This window comes from Lonchura striata, chromosome 8 (assembly GCF_046129695.1).
Source record: "Lonchura striata isolate bLonStr1 chromosome 8, bLonStr1.mat, whole genome shotgun sequence".
Taxonomy (NCBI): Eukaryota; Metazoa; Chordata; class Aves; order Passeriformes; family Estrildidae; genus Lonchura; species Lonchura striata.
The window spans coordinates 12,329,324-12,353,005 of record NC_134610.1 but is presented as its reverse complement, the minus strand read 5'-3'; positions in this window follow the sequence as shown (position 1 = coordinate 12,353,005).

Below are 23,682 nucleotides of genomic sequence, written 5' to 3'. Positions count from 1 at the left end.
CTCAGTGAGGGGTTTGGACCTGCAGCCCTGGGAACAGGGAACTGCTGGCAGCCAGGATGCTTCCAGCCTGGGCTGGCCAGGAGTGAGGGGCAGGAGCCGTGCTCTGCATCCTGCTGCAAAGCCATAAGCGAGCTCGGGATCCTGAACTCTGTCACACAGGCCATCAAAAAGCACCTCTGTTCTAGGTATAAAAGTATTTTCCAGTTTTCTTCCCCTGTCCCTGCCTTCTTCGTTCTCCAATTTGTAGCTAGAGTCATGGTGTTTATGGAACAGAACCAGAAACGAAAGGATGAGCATTAATATCAGGATAGTGTGAGGGGCATCATCTGGGAGTGGGAAGAGCTGGATCATAGTCCAGGCTCCCAGGTTCTTTTATTTTGTGTGAGACTCTAGAAATCAATGTGAACTGAACATGCTTGGAGTTTTCTGCAGCATGGAGTCACTTGCTGCTTTGGGCATTCTACAGACAGTGAGGTATTCTTGTATCCTGGTGCTGACAGCAACCTGTCACATAGATTTCTGAGGCTAAAATAAAATAAAATTGTCTTTAATTTTGTGGGACCAATCTGAGACAGTTTGGGCTTGATTTTTCAGAAATGTGATAAAGCTACTGCTCTTGCCAGCTTTTTACGGGAGTGCAGGAATTCTGCTTTGTGCAGCTTCCACCTCCTGCACTTTGGAAATTGGGCAAAATGAAAAATGAGATGGCCAAGCCTGATGGCTGCTTTTCAAAAATTTTGGGGTGTTCCCATCTGTCATTCCCATCCTTATAAAACTGAGCATCCAGTTTCATTGCTTTTTGCCAGGTTAGGTACTCTACCTCAAAAAACAGCTGGGTCATATCCATACCCCCCCCCCACCCAAAGGTGACTTGGTGACTCTCTGTTGTCTTTGATAGGCTTTGAACTCGATTCTGTAAATGCTGTATCAGTGTCTTCTATCATGTGACAGAATCAATCTCTGGAGGTGGAGAATCTTCACCATTTAAAATATTCCAACACAGGCAAAACCCCATCCCGGACCTCGCGCTGCTGTTAATGAGGATGGTGTGAGCAGGGTGACTGTCACAGTGTCACTTGTCGGATTAACTCTGCATACATCATGTATTTCCACACTTAATAGACACCTGCTCCAAAATTGCCAGCTCTCACCTTCTTTGCTTTGTCACTTGTGAGAGATGAACTCAGCAGCTGAAAATTAATTGCTGCACTTGCCCTGCCACCAGAGAAGAGGGAAACCCCTCACTGAATGCATCCTTCATAAGGATAATTTTTGTATGGAGTGGTTTCTACTGGGAAGGGTGGGAAACATTTTGAAAAATATATCAGAAATACAAGTTTCTGTCTAAGAGGGGAATCTGTTTCAGTTAATGCTGATGTCAGTCTACAATAACTCCCCTAAAGTCTGCAGATGTAATTCAGGCTAGCACCAATATGAGTAAAGACACACCTGAATCCGGTTTTCTGGAATTCCTGACTGGGCCCAGCTCATTCTCAATTCTCAGTATTTCTAAAAGAAATAATATTTCCTTTAGAATCAGCAGCTAAAAGTTTTAGCAAAACCACACATGCTGGGTGACAGATCAGAACAAGAGTAGAAGACATCTAACTTTGTAATGAATCTCCCTACATACACTGGAATTTGGCCAGGAATTAGCAATCTGCAACAGTAAAAAATGTCCCAGTAGCTTTCATTTGCTTGCCCAGTCTGTAATCTTGAGCTAAAAGCTGGATTTACATGCCTGCTTGTAACAGTAGGGGCCAATTTTATTTGAGTAACTTCATTGATTTCAAGGGAATTGTTTCTGATTTGTACTAGAATAAGTGGGAGCAGATTTAGGTTCTTTAATGTTCTTCCAGTTTAGCTCTTGGAATAACTTATATTTCATTATTATGTGTTTATGTAATTAGTGCAATTATATCAAATTATATAATTGGTACAATTACTTGGACTCATGTAACCACTGCATATAGCATTCCATGCTGTAAAATATTTTACTCTGGAAAAAAGAAAGCAAAAAAAAAAAAAAAAAAAAAAGCAGTCAATATTACATGGGGATCTTAATTTGTTTTTAAATTCCAGTATCAAATTTAGGGCCTGACCACATGCAAGGAGCTTCTGGTTCACATCAGTGGAATCTCTGAGCAGGCAGCTTGCAGTCTTCACCATAGATATTGCATTTTTAATCTGATTTGGCCAATTCTATTCAACAGAGGCCCTCCTGGAATGTGTGCAGCCCCAACCAGCCTTCCCTGTACAAAGCAGAGACGTCAAATTTTTACACACATACACACACACACCATATGACCTGAGAGATCTTGAAGCCATCAGAGCCCCGAGATATTTGTACAGCTTTTTTATACTTGATCAGATTTACTGTCTTTGTGATCTGCTGTTGAGAATTTTAAACTAATATTTTATTAAATTCATAGACTCACACTTTTCGGTCATTGAAACTGTTTTGTTTCCCTCCTCTTCTATAACTTGCTTTCAGGCTACATTGCTGTGAAGGCTTGGAAATAGAGGGTTCTGCTGTATCTGCTGGGGACAGAGGGAGGTTATTCTGCCCCTGTACACCACTCAGGTGAGACCCTACCTGGAGTCTGCATCTAGCTCTGGGGCCCCCAGCATAAGAAGGACATGGACTTGTTGGAAGAGTCCTGAGGAGAGTCACAAAAATGATCAGAGGGCTGGAGCACATCTCCTGTGAGGACAGACTGAGAGCACTGGGGCTGTTCAGGCTGCACAAGAGGATTACAGTGCCTAAAAGGGCCTACAAGAGAGCTGGAGGGGCACTTTTTACAAGGGCATGTAGTGATAGCTTTAAACTGAATGAGGATAGGCTTAGATTAGCTGTAAGGCACAAATTCTTTGTTGTGAGGGTGGTGAGGCACTGGAACAGGTTGCCCAGTGATGTTGTGGGTGCCTCATCCCTGGCAGTGTTCAAGGCCAGGTTGATGGGACTTTGAGCAACCTGGTCTAGGGGAAGATGTCCCTACCCATATCAGGGGGTTTGGAACTAAATGATTTTTAAGGGCTCTTCCAAATCAAACCATTCCATGAGTCTATGAAAGTCAAAGTAAGCACATCCAGCAAAACAGGAAAAACAGGTAAGAAGGAAATGGATTTGATTTTCCTAGGTGAGACCAAGGAAGACAGGGTGAGAGTCATGATTGATAACCACCTGATGGACCTCTCCTCTCAAAAGTTCAGCCTTCCCAGGTGCTTTGTATTTGGGGTTCTGCCCTGGCCCTAATGCAATCATTGAACCCAGAGCCAGTGCACAGACCCCAGGGGAGGCCCTGCTCTACCTAAGGACATCTCCACAGAGTTTGTGTACTACTGTTCTTTCTCATTTTGGACCTGCTTTTAGGGAGGGTTCACCTTTCTGTGGGCTCTTCTGCAGTCTGGCCTCTGAAATCAGGCTACAGCACAGCCATTTTAGGGCTGCAGCTCATGCTGCCTCACTGCCTTCCTCCAGCTGGTAAGTGTGCTCAGTGCCTGTTATTTTTATCTTGAGCTTTTGCTTTGTTTTTGAGGATAATTGCACATTATTGCTGCAATATGTTATAATAAGTGCTATGAAGATGACTATTGTATCCAAGGGGAAAGAAGATGTGGCTGGGGAGCAAACTTAAACCTATGTGTCAGCAAAACAAACACGCTGTGTTTGGGCTGTGTCAGTCAAGTGCTACCAAAGTGGCGTTTGAGTTTTGCCCGAGAGGAGGCTGCTGGACTGATCTTCCCCCTCTTCACTTTGTTGGCTGGTGTGGCTCGTACCCATTTCCGCAGAGGAGTTTGTGAGGAGCTGGGGAAGAGCTGCAGCAGCCGTGCTGCCCTGCAGCCGCAGCCGTGCTGCCCTGCAGCCGCAGCCGTGCTGCCCTGCAGCCGCAGCCGTGCTGCCCTGCAGCCGCAGCCGTGCTGCCCTGCAGCCGCAGCCGTGCTGCCCTGCAGCCGCAGCCGTGCTGCCCTGCAGCCGCAGCCGTGCTCCTCACCACTGACGGGGGAGCCGGTCCTGGCCAGTGCAGCAGGAGCCAGGTAGGAGAGTTGGATGCTGAAGGCAGTATCCATTTGAGGATAAGGAGTTATAAATAATACTGCATCTGGCTCCTGTGAGCTGAAGCACACTGGGCTCTTGGACTTTTAGACCCCCATGTGCCATATTTTATTCACTATATCCTGTGTAATCTCATTTGGTCTCATACAGCCTGGTTTTGGGTCAGGTTTTGGAATTGATCCTTAGCTGTTAGGACTCCAAGGGTATCAAAAATAATTCAGGACCTTATAAATTAAGGCTTTGGGCTCTTGTGAAAGGAAACAAACAATGTTATCTGTGTTAATGAGAGTTGTGTATGTGTATTTTGTATCCAATTGTATGCATTATCTTTAGCAGTGATACTTCATAAGACCATATAATTTATGAGGTGGTTATCAGTGACTCATAAGTATTTATTTATGTCTTATATGCATTGTGTATGTTTGGCTTGATCAGGGTGGCATGTTTGCATGGGTGAGCACCATTTCACCTGCAAACACACAGACAAGAAACAAAAGGCTTTATCTAAGCAAATTGTCTTCTGCCATGCTAATGCTCCTGTAATAAAATTTATTTTGGGGGATCCTGATGAGAGGTTGGAGGTAATGCAATGTAGCTACTGACTATTTTGAGTAGATTTCTTGCCTCTTGTGTGCCCCATACTTGGCTTGCATTCAGTGTGTGGTATGTAGGTGTCCTTGTGATGGCTGAAGAGAGGCAACCTGTTCTCAGATGTGGCTCTGCTCCAGCCTGCTCCACATCCAAGAGAGTGCAGCAAACCACTTTTGCTCAACTCTTGTTTTGAAATTGTTCAGAAACTGGTTTGGTCTTTAGCACAGTTTGGAGCAACCTTGAGGCTGCCTTTAGGACAGCTGCCAGGGGTCCTCAGAGTAAAAGCTGAGAAAGGGCTGGAATACCATAGTGCCCTGACCACAGGCCTTGTATTTGGCCATGCTTCCTATACTGGGAGCTTTTGGGTGGTACTTGGATGGAGTGGAACCCATCTAAGTCTCTACGCTGGATGTTTCTTATTAAGTACGTGATAGGCACAGAGATGCAGGATTTAAACCAGCTCTGTTTCTGCTAGCTGTGCACCACAGTGGTTGAATCACTATGCTAACAGTGCGTGACAATGAATCAAGCCCTATATTTCATTTTATGGGTGGGTTCCACTTTGTTCTCATTTTCTCCTCCCCTCCTTTGACAATTTAGACATGTGCATCTTGGAGAACATTGTTTCCAGACTGTATCCCCTTGAATGGGGTTACTGCATCAAGCAGGGAAAGTAATGCTGTGTTTAAATTCTACCCTAAATGAAAGCTTTTTCTGCTTTGTATGCCGCAAATAGACTTTTAATTATGGGGAGCACATGCTGTAAGTGCACTCCAGGATTTGATTCCATCCTTTGTCTGTTAAGCTTGTGGATGTGCCAGCTCTTACAGTAATCTTTTTTTTTTCAGCATCACCAGTTGCAATCCACAGTTAGCAGGTAAAGCAACAGAAGGAATGGCAAACCAGTCTTTGTGCCGATGGTCGCCAGTTTGCTACTTCTGGTAGACTTTTTTGAGGTGATATTGAATGTTAAAATAACATTCAGGTGTGCTCTGTGATTTGCTGGGTTTAAAAATCTGTTGATGTTAATGTAGGGCCAGATTCAGTTATTCACACCTGTGGAAAACAGGTTCAAAATCCTACCAAATTGGAATTCCCCAGTCAATTACAGTCAAAAGCAGACTGCAAGACTGTACAGAGCAAAGCCTGTAGTACTTTTGGTACAATATCAGAGCCTTAGCTGAAGGTGTTACTACTCCATGAACTTCTGTTCAGTTGCACCCATTTGCACCAGGTGTGAGTTTATCCTCTTGGCTTGTAGACAAACCCCTTGCTTTAGATCAGTCAGCAGTCAGCTCCTGGTGCTCTGTGTATTTCTGTAGCTGGTGATAGCTATTGTTCTTTTCTGCAGTATGTTCACGGCATCAGGCATTATGACTCATGTCATAACACCATTGTGAGCCATTTGTTTAATAATACAGCATCCGTGTTGTGTCACTCCAGCAATGTTCTTAATTCTTTCTATTATTAACATCTGTTTTGAAGTGTTTATATTTGTAATTTAGCTGTTCAAATTCTCACTGGATATAATAAGCTGGTGCAAGATGAACATTTTCATAAACACATCTAAAAGAATCTGACACTTTATTGGCCATACCTGATCAGAAAACCAAGAAGTGTATTTGTTTAGGCCTCTTTTTGGTTTGCAATAAATGGTAATGCAGGTTTCCTTAGCACCTAGAAAAGAAAATGCAGGTGCTATTTTTTTGTTGGTTTTGGTTTTTTACTCCTGTGGGACTAGTTGGATTTTAATTGTTAAGTATCTTTTAATTTGACAAAGCAGATGCTGTAAAAAAGGTAGCTTACCTTCTTCCAGTTGGGCAAGTAACTAATATTTTAGGGTGGTGACTTTTTTAGACAGGGCTGTATCTACATCCTATCTATAGATCTTTGAAGCTGTTTGTGCATCCCCAGCACTGTGCAGAATGTGAAGAACCTCCTTGGGTCCTTCCTTTCTGTCTGCTGGCAAGAGTGGAGCAAGATCCAGTAAATATTTGGGCAGCAGATCTTCTGTTGACGCTGTTGGAGTAGAAATGCTTAGTCTATAAACAATTTGGGGTCAGGGAACTTCTGAAAAGTTCTTTGTTGCTGTTGTTCTGTTGTTGTTTTGGTTGGTTTTTTTTCTGATTGGCTTAGCTTCTGGCAATGTTGTCATACAAGGACAACTCAGAGGTGTCTCTCTGGAACATAAATGTAGCTCTCTTCTATTCTGCTGCAATGTCTGCAGTGACCCTTTATTGGGGCTCTGAGTAAATCTTGCCATAATTGATAGAAACAGCTTTAAAAGAAAAGCAAAACAGATTATGAAGAAAAGAAAGAGCTGATAAAGCTTCTAGCATCAAGAGTGTGCATGTTGAAACACTCTCTAATTATATATTTATCCAATCCAGTTAATACTACAGAGCTTGCAAAAAAAAGCCCCATAATTAGGGGTTATGAAAATGTCTACATAGCAATAATATGGCACCTAAATATAGCATCTTTCCTCCTGAAGCACTTTACATCATTTGAGAACCATGGGTTCAATTCACAGCTGGCATTCACAGGTGCAACCTTATTGATTTCAATGGAATAGTGCCATTTTTACCAGGGATGAATTTTGTTATAAATGGAAGTTTTATCTTAGGGGCTTGTAGGGCTGCCCATCACAGTAGTATCTGCATATCTTTTACATCAAATTAACTGGCAGTTGAAAAACCTTTAGCAGACTTCACAAAGTCTCTGCCACATCTGCCCTCTTATCCTGCAGAAATCTTTTCTTGGGCTAAACTCTCTCATATTTTGTGTCTTTTGGAGACTGGGATAGAAAAACAGCTGATGGTCATGAAGATGTACAATGCTCTTTTGGTGGGTAATGTGACCATGGGTTTCATTCAATTATTCTGCTGGAAGCTGAATTCACAGTTTCTGATTTGAGAATATGAGAACTTTGGGACTTGTGTTGTCAGAGAATCTCTAGAGCTCAGACACAGGGTGACTGTAGCAGGACCTGAATTATACATTGGTCATGGTACCCATCACTGATGAAGTGACTGCTATGTACAATTTTAAAAAATCCTAAGTGAACTTTGTCCAATACCTGGTGAAGTCACTGGGAGTAAGGCTCAATGCTTATGTAAGGATCAATGCTCTGTATTCCCCAGTGTCAGAATAGGCCCTGGAGATTTTAGTCTACTTCTCTGTCATTTTGCAGATTACCTATAAAAGTAATGACAAACCTGTCACCTACCTCTCCCTAACATGGGAAAGACAGTGTTTCCTGGGTGTGAAGTAAAAAGGTTGTATTGGGAGTTCAGAAGCAAAGAAAAATAGTTGGCTTATAGTTCAGTTGTATTTACCACAACCTTCCGTGTGAGGAAAATTTGATTTGGCTGAAACTCGTCAGCTTGAAGATGAGATGTTGGTGGGGTAGGAGTGAATCCTTCAAGTCAGAAGGTGGGCAGGGATTGTTTGTTCTGTGGCAGTGTATCAATTAAAGTCATTAAATGAAACTAGAAGCAGCCAGGCTTAAAGCAAACAAAAAGAGATGTTCTCTATGCAATTGATAGTGGACACAAGGAATTCACTGCCAAAGGTGGTTGAGGAGGCTAAAAGCTTATTAGAGTTCAAAGGATGACTGGACAAGTTTGTGTAAAGAAATGCATGGAGGATTACTAAGTAGCTAGAAACCACATCTGGCTTAGGAAATACCTTGATCTGAAAATAGCTGGAGGCTAGCAGAAATGTGAGGGAAATAGCATAAGTGGTTCTCTGGCTTCTGCTGCTTTCTGGCTTGCTTCAGGAGCCAGGTATAGGAGACTTGATGCTGGGCTAGATGGACTGGTATGGCCATTCTTCTGTTTGTACTTGATGTGACAGCTCTGCTCTGCAGGTTGTTGCAGCAGGCACATGTGGGTCAGGGCTCTTAGAGGTGTTGTGTGCTCCAGTTCTCCTCCATTTGTCATTGGTAAACTTGGCCCCATGTTGTCTGTGACAGTCTGGGTTCAGAACCTATGAGAAATGCATCTGGAGTGTCTTTTATGTTGGAATACCTGCTCAGTGTGAATGGAAAGGCAAGACTGTGGAGTACTGAAAATCAGTCCTGTTTCCTATAATCGATTTTCCTTTGAGGCTTCTTCTCCAAAACTTTACAAGACAGACCCTGTGTAGTTCTGAAAGGATTGAGGAGTTTTATTGTGAAAGAGAATAAATTATATTGAGCAACTCCTACACACACATACGGAAGAAAAAAATTCACCTCCTCCCATAATATCAGATTGTTGATATTCCCTGCATAGAACTGTAGGGAATAAACAAATGCATTCATTAACATTTACCCAGTAAGGTGAACTGAGGACAGAATATCAGTCCAGATATCCAGGCTTATCTCTGAATTTCCTGGATTTTATGGGTTTAAGTCTGACTCTGAACAGGTCTTAAGGGCATTTTCTTGGTGGATTAGAAGGATCTGTGTTTGGACAGTCCCATCTATAGTACCTATGGGATTGTACAAAGCCCTAGTTTTACTATTTGTATCTGTTTTAAAATCCTGCTATTCATTTGCCTGAGTCAAACAGCTTTCCAACTAGAATTAGAGTTGGGTACATAGCACGAGGAGAGTACACATCTGGAAAGAGCTCGAAAGACTCAACCAATGCTTCACAGACAATGTTGGAAAACAAACAAAAACCTCTCTGAAAATGTGGTCTGCAGATGGGTCTTTATATTCTCTTCCCCATTATTTTAATGGGGAAAATTCATCTTTAACAGAAAGGCATTCAGCACAAAAACAGCAGGAAAAGGGCTCAATGGGAGTCATTTTCCAGGATATCTTTCTGTCTGGGTCAGAGAACAAGTTCTTCTGTGCCAAGAGACTCCACTCCTCACGGGGTACGTGCAGTGTCGAAAATGTCATCATCAGTGTCTTCTGCTGGAACAGTGCTGGGTGAAGCTGTGAATTTCCTCAGGATATTTCTCCAGTAGCTGGTATGGGGCTCTGCTATGGGCTCGCCCAGTTTGCCACAGAAAGCGTCGCGTGGCTTGGGCGGCCAATCCCAGCTCCAAAGATGGTGTGCTTGTTGCAAGCTCGTGCCAAGCCATCTGTAAGATTTGTCAGATAAATGTGACTAGCGAAGTGGCACTCGTGAGCAGATGAAGGGAAATTCCCTAGGGGATTCTTTATTCGCTCATCATTAGCAGGAGAGGCAGTGGGAAAATTCATTGTTTAGCTGTTCAAAACACTGGTGAACATTTGATACTGAATAATCTTTAAATCTTTGTCGGGAGATGTCAAACGTGTCTTGAGCAGCCCAGACTGTGCTGGAGGCAGAGTATCATGTTCTGCATGTCGCGCTTACCTTCATGAAGAAGGATAAAGATATCCCAGTTCCTCAATTTTGTATTCACCTCAAAACCACCTCCCCTCCCTGGGGTAGCTTTATTTAAAGTGAGCTGAGGCATGGAGCAGCCTGGAGGTGCATTACTGCTGTTTACCTGTGTGTGTCCCTGCTGTGAGAAGGTAATGCCCATTCACTAAATGAAACTGGCTTGCAGGCTTTTTGGTGGCAGCTTTTCAGTGAGGACTAAATCTCATTTGCTCCAGTCATGAGGCTGACTTAGATGTGATGTCTTGTGTAGTAAACTTACTGGGTTCTGCCACTGGTATTTTGTGAGCTAAAGTGAGCCCACTCTTCATGCTGATGAGAAGCAGGTCATCAGTCTCACATGTTCTCTGTAGAACTCCTTTTGTGCAACTCTCTTTGCTTCACCAAAGGGATTTTTTTAGTCTTAGAGGTAATTAAGCTCCTATAACTGCCTTCCCTACTTCCCTAGCCAAGATATTTTAGGCAAAGCCCTTGGTTCTTTTACATTTTTATGGTGGGACCAGGATGCTTTATGATGTCTGTGCACTGACAAGGGCACACATGGCACAAAATATTCTGCTTGCATTGTTAGCAACCCTATTATTCATTCAAATAGGCTTATATTTAAACTTATATTTAAACAGGAGCTTTGAAATTAATGAAAATATAATCTGCTTGAAAGTTACGTTGTAGTTGCACTCACTGGGGACTCTTCCTCCCAGGGAGGACTGGGAGAGGGTACTAAGCTGCTGTTTGGGGAGAAAGAGAGAGGAGGTTGCAAGATCCAAGTCAGAACACTCTGTGATTCTGTGAGATTCCCAGTTCCATAAACTACCATGGCTGGAGACCAGCACGGGTTTCATCCTCAGGGAGGTTGACTTAGTGGAGAGCTGGTGAAGAGGACGCAGGGAAAAATGTGGTCTTCTACTGAATCCCATAAGACCATTCCTCCAAAGCCTTGCTGGTGTAAGGTACTGTAAAAGATTAGGATTCTGTCTTCCACCACTTCTTCACATAAATCAAGATGAAAACCAAACCTAACAATCCGTAACACCATTATACCACAGCAAGGGTCCCATATCCACATTCAGCACCTTCACTGTATGAGCAGATTTGAAAAAGCTGAACCCCTTTGCAGCTCCATTTGGCTTGAGGGAGACATGAAGCAGCATCTGACTTTAAATGGTAGTATGTGAAATGTAAAGGCTATCAGTGAATCTTGAGGAATGAATAGGTAGTTCTTCAGATGCAGCAGGTTTCATCAGTGAAAAGGTATTTGTGAATTTGAGTTGAATGCAGTGGATAGCTAGAAAAATGAGAATATTCCAACAAGAGCTCCAGACCTTTCTTCAGTTTTTCTCTAAATAGATGAACTTCTGTTGACTCCAATACAATGTTGCTTGCTTGCATGACATCGGTCTTTTTTATTACAAAGGAAAAAGTCACCTCACAAGAGACCTTTGATGTTTTAATGTGTCCTGGCATATTGATAGATACATCCAGTGGAGAAGAACAATCTGGGACACTTGGTCTGCATTTGTGCTTTGCTGGAGATTTGCTATGTAACCTCGAGCAAATCTATTAATCTCCCAGTACCTCAATTCCCCAAATGCAAAATGGAGATAATAAAACATAACTCCCTTAGCAGGGTAAACACATTAAAAAATGCACTTAAAAGCAGTTGGGTACTAGGTTAATGGAGACCTATATCTTGTGGGGAAGATTTGTTGTATTATAAATAATACATCTTCACAATTATTCCACTTAGTCTGCCTTGAAGCCTTCAAAGACATACCACGCAAATGTTTACTGGCAGCATGTTTCCCCCCTTTTATTGGCCAACAACATGTTTAGACCAGACTTTGCTGTGGCAAAGTATTTCAGCACATTGCACATGGCAAATAGCTCTTTTACTGTAAAAGTAGATTTTAATTTTTTTAGCGAATACCCCAAATAATGCTGTACTCAGCAAAGGCCTGTGCACCTGGAATAGCTGTCTCTGAGCAGATTTTCCTTCCAAAATGTTCAGCATGCTTCTGCCTAGAGCTTTCAACAGAAATGGAGAATGAAGGAGGTGTGGTGGGTACCAAGGACAAACTTTTTAAGGGTGAATTAACTTTGCAGACCACCTGAAAGAACTTGGGTATGTCTCAAGTCAGCTAAGCAATGCTAGTGTCAGAATGTCCTGGACAAAAAGGCCAGTGTTGCAGAGCACGGTTGAATTGCCTAGGGTACAAAGTGGGGGTCTGGGGGGCTCCACTGCAGTGTTAGTGCACAGGAGCTATTCAAGCCTTTAGACCACCCACTGTTTTAGCAGTGTTACTTAGCTTCCCTGGACTCTGTAATTGCTCTTGTCACATTACTGAGGATAATGTAGAAACATTGCAAGCATTTGCCTTGAACTTGGAGTGTTGAAGCTTATGTAAGGAGGAAAAAAGCTACACAAAATAAAATGAAGGGTGTGATTCTTATTGCACTTGTGCTTGTTTTACACTGGTTTTCCCTCTGATGGAGTAATTCCTCTTTAATGATGTAATATGTTTAGAAGAAGACCTCTGTATGTTTGTGAAACATCTTTGCCTGTCTAAAAGAGGTGTGTTATCAGGGTATTTTGGGGAAAGCAGCATCCTGGAATTGGCATTTGCTTCAGTTCAGATAAGATTTCTTTTTCCCCCCTCATACAGTGAAAGGCCAGTGAAGTGAGAAGAAGGAAAGCTTTGTTTCTGTGATCAGGACATCAAATAGAGAATTGGATTTTTTCAGGTGCCTTTCCCAAGGGGATGCTCCCTAAGAGCTGATGATGGTAGAGGTGTGCTGTCACACCCTCTACGTCAGGCTGCTGGAGATGGGCAGTGGGATTTGCTAGTGTGTGAGACCTGTCATGTACCTGCTTCCCAGACTGGTATAATAAACCTGTGGTAGCTCTGGTGACACAGTTGATCCCAGGTCTGTGTCTGCTGCACAGCTTGGGAGGTGTCATGCAGCCAGCGAAGAAAGGCTGGGTACCAGGAGAGTTTGCTTTTAACCTCTGCCCCAAAGTACAGGAGCTATGGAATTGAGGGTTTTTTTGGTATCTGTGATGTAATGCTGTTGGGTGAGGGGCACCATGGAAGAACAGCAGCAGCACAAAAATACAAAGGACCCTAAGAAGAATACCCTGAAATGAGGATTAGATGGGAAGAAAGGTATTCCTGCAGAGGGGCTTCCACACTTGCCAGTAGCCTCTGACAATTCTCCTGATCTGATGCTAACAAAAACCCCAGTGAATGTTTATTTTAACCTCTGGCAAACATATATTCATTGGGTAAGACTAAAAAGTTGATCTCATGCTTGGGAGGAGCTTGGGAACAGCTAGTACATGCCACTTGGCTGTGCTTCAGGAACAGCTGGCCAGTCCCTCCAGCAGGTGATGCTGGGCACACTGGAAGTGCTCCTGTTCTCTCTCAGGCTGTGTGTGCAGCAGTGAGCACAGCTCTGAGCCTCTCTGCAGCCTGGTCTGCATGGGCAGTGTTAGAGGAACCTGTCAGAGGGTTGAGGTTTGATTGTGTTTGACCCCTAAACAGTATGCTATTGCTAAGAAGATTGCATTTATTTGTGGGTACCCACGTGTGCTGCTGATCGGCACCTCTGGTTGCACACTTCATTAATATTTATTCCACAGCATAACCCAAAGTGGCTGAACCATTGTTCTGCAATAAGGCAAAGAGATGTATCTGCATTGTTTTCTTAGTCTATTGTGGAGAGGCCAAGAAGAGAAACTACGTAGGAGTAGATACTCCAATCTGGATGATTGATCTCCCAGTGGTGCTAAACTGAAGGTCAAATTTTTTCATATTGCATAACTGCTACTGTTGTTCCTATATGCCCTAATGAAAAGCATTTATTTTGACTCTGTATTTTAGGTGTCCTACCATATCTCGATGCCTAGAATCTATAGGTTAACTAATTCTTTTTTTAATTGGGAAATATTTCAAATTACTCTAGATATTAATTTGCTGATATCATGACTGTACTTTCTATTGTGATTCAGATTACCTCCTTTAGTAGTGTTTTGTCCTTTCTCCTCGATTTTAACTGTGTTTGGGACATGAAACTATGTAATGCAGGGTCACTTATTCTTCTGTCTTGTGATCATCTGTTACCTAGACTAGCAGACAACAAAGAAAAAAATGGTAGTGCCAATCTATGAGGTGTCACTATTTATGTATAGCACCTAGCACAGTTGGTAGTATATATTATCGACATTGCTGTGGTGTGAAGGGACCTTAATGCTCCAGGCATTACACAGACAGACAACAAAATATGGTGCCTCCCCAAAGAGCTTATGAACAAAATGTGGTTAATGATCAATTGATCTTTGCAGCAGAACCCTGTAGAACCCCAGTGGATTGAAGCTGCATAAAGAAGTGACACACACAATGGCATGTTTATCTGACTGACAAGCTATGCTTGTGCAGAGGCTCAGGGCGGGCTGTATGCCAGATTCCTTGGGAAGAACCTGCAAGCACTACTTCATGTGAATAGGAGGACTTAGAATGATGAAGTTAAGGCCTAGCTAAAAGCCAGTGATCAGAGAGAAGGGATGGCTGAAAATGTGAGTTTGCAAGAATCACTTCAGAGAAGGCTAAATGGGTATTTCTACCCATGCTAGGGTTCTTTATACACAAAGACAAGCCAGCTAGAGGCTGATACTTCTCTGCTGAACCAGGCAGAGGCTGCTGGAGAAGCTGCCTTGGTAGGCCTGGGTGTACCTGTTGTGTCATGTCATCACCCTGTGGCACATGAGGAGAGGCACTGAAGGCCCAGGAAATGCTGCTTAGAAACTGGTGCTATGGAGAGGCAGGGTAGGAAGAAGGGGATAATGAATTTGAAGTTGTTAAAGAGGTCTACTGGCATGGGGACTGTGGGAGGACGAGGCTTTCGGAAGAAAACACAGATCTGCTGTTGTGCAGGGGTTGATGACTGCTCAAGGCTGAGGGTGGGAAGACTGAAACTCATGTTTCCCTAGGTAAGGTGCTCCAAGCCTCAGACTTCTACCTTTTAGACCAGCAGAGTGTAGGAGAGTGTTGCAAGATGATGAATCTATAACACATCTTTGCTTGCTTTTTTGAGGGGAAAAAATATGCAATGGCATGGAAAGAAATTCATTGAGGCAAGGTTGAGGTTGAAGAAGTATCAAAAACTAATGGAAAAGCAATGAAAGTGCAGGAAGCAAAGTTCATCTGCCTTGGAAGAGCAAAGCTGGCCCTAGAAAAAAATGGCAAACTAAGAGAGCAATTGTGGGGAAAAAAATGAAAATCCCAGTCTCAATAATGTGAACAGGAGGCCTTTGGAGAACATGTGGTGCAGGTGGCCAGCACCTAAGGAAAGGAATGCAATGGAGGTATAACCAGACAAAAGAAATTGAGTTAAAGTAGAAAGCACAGCTTGTGACTAAATTAAAACAAATATTTTGTATCTTACTTTTTTTTTCTCCACCAGATTTTACACACAGCTTTTGTAAAGACTGTAAAGTATTTTGAAAGGTGTTGAAAAAAGTAGTAATTTCAATATCAATGTATTTGGTTATGATTTTAACTATTTGTTTTCTGGTAGAATTTGGGAAAGAGTTGTAAATCCTCAACCTGCATTTCTTGTTTTAGCATGAATATGTGAAATTCTTTGTATGAATTGGACAGAACACTTAGAGGCATAGAAAGAAGGCATAAAAATGCAGATTAAATAGATTCAATATGAATCAAATGGATTCAGATGTGAAATTTGCAAATGCAATCTACTATAGTGTAAATAAGGTTTATTTCAAGTTTTATCCCAAGCTTGATTTGCACCTGAAAAAGCTTAGCCAAAATAGAAATACGAATCTGTGCAAAACCTCTTGCCAGAGTTTAAAAACTAATTTCAACTTAAATTAGTGCAGCTTTTAGTTATAAACAGAAGACATACGTTAGAGTGGAAACTGAACTCTGATTTCTGCTCTTCTAATTCAGCACATACACCACAAGCCCACTGCCTATGGTATGAAAATCAGAGCAAGAGAGGCAGATGCAGAGCACAGCAGCATAGGATGGTAATGTTTTGGTCTTTGTCATGCAATATCCTTCTGTAAGAGATGCAGATGAGGGGAGCCAATGGAGGGCTCTCTCTAGCTCTTGGAGGTCAGGGGTGAAGTATTTATATTGTAGTGTTGGGGAACTGATGTTTCACAGAATGGGAGAGTTTGGAAGGGAGTTTGGTGGGTCACCTGGATCATCCCAGACACATGGCACAGGACTGCGTCCAGACAGTTCTGGAATATCTCCAGTGAGGGGAACACCAAAGCCTCTCTGGGCAACCTGTTCCAGTGCTTGGTCACTGTGCAGTAAAGAAGTTCTTCCTTTTATTCAGGTGGAACTTCCTGTGCATCAGTTTCTACCCATTGCCCCTTGTCCTACTGCTTGGCCCCAATAAGAGCTTGGATCCATCCTCTGTCACCTCCCCTTATAGATTGTTAGTCTACAAATTGATAAATTTCCCTGTCATTCTTTCCTTTTCTCTCCCCACAGTGTGGAAAAACATGGCTAGAAACATCACCTGGATGTGTGAAATGCTTTTTTCCCCCTTCCTTGCAGGCTGTGGAGGCTCAGATCTTTCCACTGCAAAGTGAAGAGCTGATAATCCTCTGCAGGGTCATGAGAGCTGCTGAGTTGTCAGACTTTGGCTGCTCCCTGTATTCCCATGAGAACAGGTGCCCATTTTTCTTGCTTTAGTGGATGCTCCATTTGCACAGCTTTAATCAGCATGTTATGGTTTTGGCCATTGCAGTTTATGATAGTGACAAAGTAATTTTTTTTATATGTGGAATCAGCCTGTGCCTCATTGAACAATGTACAAATAAAAGATATGGAAATTAGAACTGGTTTGGCTTGCTGGCCAACGTAGACAAGAATAAAAAAAGAACAGGTGAACAATTCTAGCAGGTAATTCCCAATCTTTAGTGGGTGCCTAAACATCCACATGTCAGAAGGAGACAGAGCAAGACTTTTCCTAGCAGCATTGCATGCATTTGGAGAATGACGATTATGACTTGGAAACATTAATTCTCATACAAGATGTTCTTCTTTGACATTCTAGTTTTATGAATATTAAAATCTTTATCATCTGGTCAACAACTCCTGCTACTCATTTTGAGAAAAGCTGATACTTTCATGTTGTTCTCTAGGTGGGGCTTACAGAAACACTGTTCTATGATCCTGCACAGGCAAGAGCATAAACAGAATAGGAAGCTGGACAGAGTCCTCTGCTATAATCAATCTTGCTCAAAACTTTAGGTGAAATAAAAGGAATGTGATTAACCATTTTCAGATCTGACCCTGCTGAAAGCCTCTGAGAAAAAATAAATATCTTGCTATGTGGGCAGGCTGCTATCAGTATCTATCTCAGGGAAAGATTTCACTTGATGACAGAATTATTATTAAATCATGTATTTGGTTGCTGGGAGTTACCTCAGACTTGAAATCCAATAGATAATAGGCTTTATGTCGCTGATGAAATAACTAAATCTGCATATGTTATATCTGAAGTAAATGAAACAAGCAAAAGGAATCTACTAAATGGCTTAACGACATTTTCTACTTCACTTCTGGAAACAAGTGAAAAATGAGACATTTCCCAGCACTTGGCTGAGTGCAGTGACATCATTCTTGTTCAAGGGTTTAACTGAAACAAAACAAATAGCCCAACTGCTCTGACTCTGTTGGAGAGGAGAAGAACATCTTGGGTCCTAAATGTGCTTAGGGACAGTACCCATGGGATACTCTGAGGACCCTGAACTGAATTTGAGACACATATCTTTAATAAATAATAAAATCTCATTTTGACTTTTTTTAATACCTGCTTTTCTGTTTCCAAGGTACATCATAATGCAATGTGATTGGAGTAGTGAGATCACTCTTCTCCCTAAGAAAAAAGATTATGCAAGGATGTTAATCATATTAGTTGTAACAGAGGGCAGCTATCTTTTCCAATACTTGTTCCACAACATAAATAATTTTTCTGGGTGTCTTCAGGAAGGATTAAGAAGTCTGCTGTTAAAGACCAAGAAAGATATGGACTTTTTGATTTTGTCTTTACCTTTGTTACTCCCACCCAAGATAAAACGTCAGCAGCAAATTTATCTCTGTTGTGTCTTCTGTCCAAGTCAGCTTGGGTCTCTGCTTCAGACTGTTCGGTGTTTGATAATTTGCATTTAAGTCAAAGCTCCAGTTACCTTCTGCCTGTAATAGCTGTCAAGGTGTAAAATACACAGCCTCCGTGAAAGCACTGCTTAATTGGCAAATAATTCATGGCATAGGCCTTCAGCTGTGATTGCAAATCAAACTGATAACAGGAAAAATCCTGCAGTGAACACAGCCATCATTATCTTTTAAAAATTGAGACTCTCACAAGCAGTTTCTCTTGCTGGGGGGTGGAAAAGCTCTAGCCAAGCTAAACCCATCTCAAAATTCTGAGGAATTTGCAGGGAAAATTATTAGATGAGTAGGTTTTCCAGGCATTGCTACAATGGATTTTGTCTCAGAATAGAAAATGGAGGTCATACTGAGAAAAGGAAAATGTTTCTTTTATGTGGTCAAAAGTGGAAGCCTTCCAAATTTGGGAAAATACAGTAATAAATCTGCAGCCACCTAGAATTATGTGGTGTTACAAGTGAAGACAGCTCCAAACTTCATTCCTGCAGCAGGAGCAAAACTCCATTCCCCCACGCTGAATCCACCACTGCCTCAGCTCATCTTCATTGGCCCAGTGTGCTCTCCAACGTGGAGTCAGATTGCCCTGAGCCCCTGCCTTCCAGGGCATTGCTGCCCAGCACAGATGCTTTTTCATACAGTCACATCACAATTTTTACAAATAAGTATTGCTTGTACTCTACAGTAACATTCAGAGGTCCTGTGGGACTGGGTGGCATCTCATGTGTTTCTGGATCCCTAGCTATGGCAGGCTACCACATCAGTTGACTTCAAGAGGGGAGCTGACACTAAGATGGATTTGGTTTCTCACCTCTGTTGCTCTCCAGGAAGTATTCAGGTGCTTCATCTCTCTGATGATTAAGCAGCAGCTGCTTCCCCTGCTGAGGTTCTGCACTTGGTACTGTGCACAAGCCTGGGAGGGCACCTTTGCTCCCTGGCAGCCTCTCCTTTACAGTTCTCTCTTGCATGCTTAATGCTGTCAATTCATTTCATTTTTTCCTCCCCTTTCCTTCTTGCTTGGGGATTTTCTGCCCATTTTCTCTGTGTTGCCAAGTGGTTCTGTGTTGTAGCTTGTTAACTGCCAGTGTGTTGGTGTTGCATATGGTAAAAAATCGTAGCTGGCAATGTAGTATCACCTCCGCAAAAGAAAAAGATGTGAAACCCTACTGAATTCAGCCCTGAAGCTGCTTTTGCTGGGACCGTCTGGGGCAGAGACCCTCATGGGTACAGCGAGTCAGGGATGCTGGGCAGCCTGGAGCACAGGGATTTTAAAGGCTGAGGTTAAACACTATTGCTGGAAATTCCTTGGGAAAAGGAAGGGGGGGAGGGACTCCAGAGGGAGCAGCACAGGTAATGAGGGCGGAAAGTGAGCTTTGCCCCCGAGCTGGTGCGAGAGGGGAAGGGGGGACGGTCTCTCGCCACTTAGGAGGAAACAAGTACAAGCCCCCTGTAAGGGAGGCAGCGCTGCTGTGCGGGGACAGGCGGGAGAGGAGCAGAAACCTGCGGAGGAGAGGGGCTGGGGGCGGCGGGGTGAGGGGCCGCGGCGGCGCCCCGGGGGCCGTCGGCACCTCGGTCACGCGCGTGGCGAGCTCCGCCGGTGCACCGGGCCCGCGCGGCGCGTGGGTGCCCGTGGCGAGGCGAGGTGTGGGACGGAGCCGAGCGGGGCCCAGCTGCTTCTGTTTATGCTCCGCGGCACGGAGGCACACACACACACACACACACAGACGCACACACAGCGCGGCTGCGGCTCGCCGGCACTCCGCCGTGGGGAGGCCCGCGGGCCGGCGGCGCTCCGCGGCCTCGGGGCCGGGCCCGCTCGCTCTCCCCGGGCCGTGGTGCTGGGCCGCGGGGATTGTGCCGCTTGGGATTCGCCGCTCCTCCCCAGCAGTGCAGCCCTCGTCCCTCCGCGCTCTGCTCGGGAGGCCCTGGCAGAGTTCAGGATCGCTTTTTTCTCTTTTCCATCTTGAAAACAATAGTGGAATTCCTGAAAAGGGGTGAGCGTGTACCTGCATGCAGGTATGTTTAGGGAGGGAGGCAGGTAAAGCTGAGAAGTAAGTGGTGAAGGGAGGCAGCCCAGGGTCTGTGGCGATGGTCTCCTGCTTGCCTCAGTGGTTCTCGTGAGGCCATCAAGGCATTGTGGAGTTGCATCACAAAACCCGGTTCCACTTCATTTGGCTTTTTGAGCCACAGTCCAAGTCCCTGAGGACCATAAACTTTTAACGCACCCCCCTCAGAAAGGAAAAAGTCACAGTCAGTGAGTGCCAGAAGCTCTGGTCTGATGATGGTCTTGATAGTGTCATGGTGGAAGAGCAATGTACCTGGAATAGACACTCAAGGAAAGTGGAAGAGACCTGGGCTCTCTCAGTCTCTTAGTTTCAATTTGAGCAGGACGCGTGGCTCCTGACACATGTTGTCTAACCAGCTTGGTTTTATGTGCTACTTCAGTCAGGAAATTAATCGGGCAAAAAAGATAAGGAAGCATTATGCTATTCAGAGTAAATCGCCGCATTACACAATGCTGCTCCCATTGCCTAGGTAAAGCTGTTTAAGAAAATGGGCTGGCTTGAGGGCTTCCTTCTGATTGTCTAATTAAACTTCCAACCTTTGCAATTATGAAAATAACCATGTGGTTAGAAGTACTCGTATATGCTATAGGTAACTGTTGAATTAGCTAGAAAGAGGCTAAGATGTTTGCACTGAGATCTTATTCCAAGATATCTTTTTTTAATGCACTTTGGCTTTTTTTCCAAAGACACTATTTCAATGTGTAGTAGGACAAACTCATAAATGCAACTGCTGTGATGACTAAAACTAGAGGTTCACTTGTTGCAGCTTCCCATTTGCAGCAAGACCCAGTTAAAAAAGGCCTTTGAGGAGACAAAAGACACAAACTAGTTTGGTCTTTGTAGCCCCAACAATTAATTTCCATTTAAAAATCTTTCATCCAATGACAGCCAAGTATTTGAAAGATGATGTCTTGTGGCAGAGTTCCACTGGTTAGCTGTGTGCTGCATTAACGCAGAAAGCATTAACTATTTTCCTGTTTTCTGCTTGCAGACATGCTTCACATGCTATTATATGAGAAGATAAAGTTGTAGCTTGTTTTGTTTTTGCTTCTGGGAGCATTCTGGCTATTTTTTATTATCTGCAGTTTTGAATGCAGGTAGTTAATGCATAATTCTCAAATACTGTTTGATTCATCTCACTTAAGTCAATCAAAGTCAACAAACTCCTGTAGGGTGGGTATGTGCCCTAGCCTCATATAATTTGCTATCTTTCCAAGGTCAATATAAATATTGGAAATAGCTGTCTGCCTGATCTCGTGGGGTACAGTACTTTTCAGGTGAAGGTGACTCTGTTTTTCTCAGTACACCTGTGCATGGTAGAAGCAGCAGGCTCTGCCTACCACAGCCATGAAGATTTTCATTAGAGCAAAGCTACAGATGCAGATATTAAAAATCTGGTCTTTGAAAGAACCATCACTTCTCTCTTAAGCCCCTGACTCATCGCTGTGAATAGCTGCATCAGACAAAGGACTGGTAGCAGGGGCTGTGTTGACCTCCTATGCATTGGAAATGGACTGCATGCCACCCGAAGTGTTTCCTTTAGTACCTTATCCTTGGCTTTTGCTGATGCACATCCCTTTGCTAGTTTGCTTGTGCATCTTTTATCATGACCCTGAGATCAGCTCACTTGGTTATAGCATGGTGGTAATATCACTGAGGTTGTGGGTTCAATCCCTGTACGGGCCATTTACTTACGAAGTGGACTGGATGATCCTTGTGGGTCCCTTCCAACTAAGAATATTCTGTGCCCCTTTTTTTCTCCTGATTTATCTGATCCTCCTTATGAAAACAGAGCTATGTCATGCACAGCTGGATGCGCTTTGAGAAATCTGCTGCCTGAGTGCTACCTGTTCATGTGATTGGAGGGGAGTGCTGAGCTGCAGAACAGAATATGTCTTTTGTGATTGATCTGCCAGGCGGGTTTGATAGTGCGGAAAAAAGTAGGTGTTGTACATACAGGAACGTTAGGGCTTGGACTCTGTTTTCAGTATGAAAAATGAAGTGTTGAAATTGGAAGGGAGCTAGGGCCTTTGCATAACCACGTGGTAAGTGCAGATGAGTGACTTGTCTGGTGCGTTCTAGTGATTTTTCAGTTTCTAATGGCACTGGTTGCAGTGGGGACTGCAGCGTGGTAGCCCGTGGAGGTACTGACAGAAGCAGGGATCTGGTGGTGAAGGTGCAATACATGTGGTATTCAGCCATCACTCAATGCTTCACATTCTTGTGAGAAATCTGCTTTAATCTGGGTCTGGTTCCAACTGGCAGTGCATAACAACAAGGCTTTCCAGCCTTCTCCTCCCCCGGGGTTTCAGTCCTTAAAGATGCAGGTTCTGATAGCATGTTTTTCTTTCTAATCCAAAATTTAGTTAAAAAATTGACAAGCACTTGCACACAGCAAAATATTTAACCTTACTGCCAAGATGGAATTAGCCTCTGAGTTACTTTCTGCTATTTCATGGCTAGCAGCACTATTGCAGTGAGAAAGCAGCACAACTACTTCTCTTCCCTTTGCATCCAAGTGTGCCATGAGGTCACCCTGTTATCACCATGGCTTTTCTGAGGTCTTTCTCTAGTAAGATTGTCACCTATTTATTTTCTTGTAATGTAATGATCCCCTTCTCACAAGGTCCCAGGAAGCAATAGGTAAGGGATCACAGCCCCCTGGGACACAGATGTGATCCTTCTTTTCCACTCCCAAGATGCACAACTTCCATGCAGTGGTGGTGACTGCCAGGATCTGTTCCGTGACTGAGCAAGGCTACATATGGGTAGAATATGCTTTCCCTGATTTATTTCAGGGTGACCTTTAGTATTCTGACACCATTTTTCATATATTTAGCAGAGTGAAGATAACATAGACTAGAGATTACGTGTCTAGATGTGTATTCCATTGCCAGCTGTTTATGCCCCTAGCCACTGAAATGGACTGTTGTCAGACTTTGTTATGTAAAGTGTATGATATTTGGTAAGAATAGGCTTTATATGCAAAGTCAGTGCCCCAGTGCTAACTTAGAGAAAACCATTCTCTTTCTAGCTATAATAAGCAAACCAGGCTAATTTTGCTCCAAAGGGCCAGTTTTTCATGGCCCTTTGTTGTTGATGTGGTCTTAGGTTTGTTTGTGCTATGAAGAAGCCTCAGTGGTTCTCTCACAAGGGTAATTTTGATTTTTTTTTTCTTTTTTTTTTACCAGTATAAAATAGCTTTTGTCCTTCCCTGAAGACTTTTGAATTGTGACTGACTTTCATAAGTCACTCTTAAAATGTTTGTTTGTGACACTGTAAGAAATGCAGCCTCAGTGCCTTTAAAAATCTTGACAGCTTCTTGGTAAGCTAACTGTAATAGCAAGGCTGTCCTGTGCTGGTAGCTCCAAGCTGACCTGGTGGCAGTGACACTGACTGTCTCA